The sequence below is a fragment of the Papaver somniferum genome, chromosome 1 (genome assembly GCF_003573695.1).
Source record: "Papaver somniferum cultivar HN1 chromosome 1, ASM357369v1, whole genome shotgun sequence".
Classification (NCBI taxonomy): domain Eukaryota; kingdom Viridiplantae; phylum Streptophyta; class Magnoliopsida; order Ranunculales; family Papaveraceae; genus Papaver; species Papaver somniferum.
The window spans coordinates 36,812,538-36,815,997 of NC_039358.1; positions in this window are offsets into that span (position 1 = coordinate 36,812,538).

Genomic DNA, 3,460 nt, shown 5'->3' on the forward strand with positions numbered 1-3,460 from the left:
CTCGCCGGGACGAGAACATCGGGTTTGTATATGGTAATCTTTCAACCTGAGTTCAGTAATAGGTTACAGTTTCATCCAATCTGATATATTTGACACCTCAAACCTCGCCGCGACGAGAACATCGGGTTTGTATATGGTAATCTTGCAACCTGAGTACAATAATAGGTTGTAGTTTCATCCAATATGATATATTTGACACCTCAAACCTCGCCAGGACGAGAACATCGGGTTTGAATATGGTAATCTTGCAACCGGAGTTCAGTAATAGATTGTGGTTTCATCCAATCAGATATATTTGATGCCTCAAACCTCTCCAGAACGAGAACATCGGGTCTGTATATGGTAATCTTGCAACCTGAGTTCAGTAATAGGTTGCAGTTTTATCCAATCTGATATATTTGACACCTAAAACCTCGCCGGGACGAGAACATCGGGTCTGTATATGGTAATTGCAACCTGAGTTGAGTAATAGGTTGCAGTTTCTCCAATCTGATATATTTGACACCTCAAACCTCGCCTGGACGAGAACATCGGGTATGTATATGGTAATCTTGCAACCTGAGTACAATAATAGGTTGCAGTTTCATCCAATATGATATTTTTTGCACCTCAAACCTCTCCTGGATGAGAACATCGGGTCTGTATATGGTAATCTTGCAACCTGGGTTCAGTAATAGGTTGCAGTTTCATCCAATCTAATATATTTGACATCTCAAACCTCGCCGGGACGAGAACATCGGGTTTGTATATGGTAATCTTGCAACCTGAGTACAATAATAGGTTGCAGTTTCATCCAATCTGATATATTTGACATCTCAAACCTCGCCTGGACGAGAACATCGGGTATGTATATGGTAATCTTGCAACCTGAGTACAATAATAGGTTGCAGTTTCATCCAATCTGATATTTTTTGCACCTCAAACCTCGCCTGGACGAGAATATCGGGTTTGTATATGGTAAGGTTGCAACCTCAGTTCAGTAATAGGTTGATGTTTCATCCAGTCTGATATATTTGATACCTCGAACCTCGCCGGGATGAGAACATCGGGTCTGTATATAGTAATCTTACAACCTGAGTTCAGTAATAGGTTGCAGTTTCATCCAATCTGACATATTTGACACCCCAAACCTCGCCGGTACGAGAACATTGGGTCTGTATATAGTAATCTTGCAACCTGAGTTCAATAATAGGTTGCAGTTTCATCCAATCTGATATATTTGACACCTCAAACCTCGTCGGGACGAGAACATCGGGTATGTATATGGTAATCTTGCAACCTGGGTTCAGTAATAGGTTGCAGTTTCATCCAATCTGATATTTTTTGCACCAACATCGGGTGTGTATATGGTAATCTTGCAACCTGAGTTCAGTAATAGGTTGCAGGTTTATCCAATGTGATATATTTGACACCTAAAACCTCGCCGGGACGAGAACATCGGGTCTGTATATGGTAATTGCAACCTGAGTTGAGTAATAGGTTGTAGTTTCTCCAATCTGATATATTTGACACCTCAAACCTCGCCTGGACGAGAACATCGGGTATGTATATGGTAATCTTGCAACCTGAGTACAATAATAGGTTGCAGTTTCATCCAATCTGATATTTTTTGCACCTCAAACCTCTCCTGGATGAGAACATCGGGTCTGTATATAGTAATCTTACAACCTGAGTTCAGTAATAGGTTGCAGTTTCATCCAATCTGACATATTTGACACCCCAAACCTCGCCGGGACGAGAACATAGGGTCTGTATATAGTAATATTGCAACCTGAGTTCAATAATTGGTTGCAGTTTCATCCAATATGATATATTTGTCACCTCAAACCTCTTCGGGACGAGAACATCGGGTCTGTATATGGTAATCTTGCAACCTGAGTTTAGTAATAGGTTGTAGTATCATCCAATCTGATATATTTGGAACCTCAAACCTCTCCTGGACGAGAACATCGGGTCTGTATACGGTAATCTTGCAACCTGAGTTCAGTAATAGGTTGCAGTTTCATCCAATCCAATATATTTAACATCTGAAACCTCGCCGGGACGAGAACATCGGGTCTGTATATGGTAATCTTGCAACCTGAGTTCAGTAATAGGTTGCAGTTTCATCCAATCTAATATATTTGACACCTCAAACCTCGCCGGGACGAGAACATCGGGTCTTTATATGGTAATTCTGAAACCTGAGTTCAGTAATAGGTTGCAGTTTCATCCAATCTGATATATTTGACACCTCAAACCTCGCCTGGACGAGAACATCGGGTCTGTATATGGTAATCTTGCAACCTGAGTATAATAATAGGTTGAAGTTTCATCCAATCTGATATATTTGACACCTCAAACCTCGCCTGGACGAGAACATCGAGTATGTATATGGTAATCTTGCAACCTGGGTTCAGTAATAGGTTGCAGTTTCATCCAATCTGATATTTTTTGCACCAACATCGGGTCTGTATATGGTAATCTTGCAACCTGAGTACAGTAATAGGTTGCAGTTTCATCCAATCTAATATATTTGACATCTCAAGCCTCGCCGGGACGAGAACATCGGGTTTGTATATGGTAATCTTGCAACCTGAGTACAATAATAGGTTGCAGTTTCATCCAATCTGATATATTTGACATCTCAAACCTCGCCTGGACGAGAACATCGGGTATGTATATGGTAATATTGCAACCTGAGTACAATAATAGGTTGCAGTTTCATCCAATCTTATATTTTTTGCACCTCAAACCTCGACTGGACGAGAACATCGGGTTTGTATATGGTAAGGTTGCAACCTCAGTTCAGTAATAGGTTGATGTTTCATCCAGTCTGATATATTTGACACCTCGAACCTCGCCGGGATGAGAACATCGGGTCTGTATATAGTAATCTTACAACCTGAGTTCAGTAATAGGTTGCAGTTTCATCCAATCTGACATATTTGACACCTCAAACCTCGCCGGTACGAGAACATTGGGTCTGTATATAGTAATCTTGCAACCTGAGTTCAATAATAGGTTGCAGTTTCATCCAATCTGATATATTTGACACCTCAAACCTCGTCGGGACGAGAACATCGGGTATGTATATGGTAATCTTGCAACCTGAGTTTAGTAATAGGTTGCAGTTTCATAGAATCTGATATATTTGGAACCTCAAACCTCGCCTGGACGAGAACATCGGGTCTGTATATGGTAATCTTTCAACCTGAGTTCAATAATAGGTTGCAGTTTCATCCAATCCAATATATTTAACATCAGAAACCTCGCCGGGACGAGAACATCGGGTCTGTATATGGTAATCTTGCAATATGAGTTCAGTAATAGGTTGCAGTTTCATCCAATCTAATATATTTGACACCTCAAACCTCGCCGGGACAATACATCGGGTCTGTATATGGTAATATTGCAACCTGAGTTCAGTAATAGGTTGCAGTTTCATCCAATCTGATATATTTCACACCTCAAACCTCGC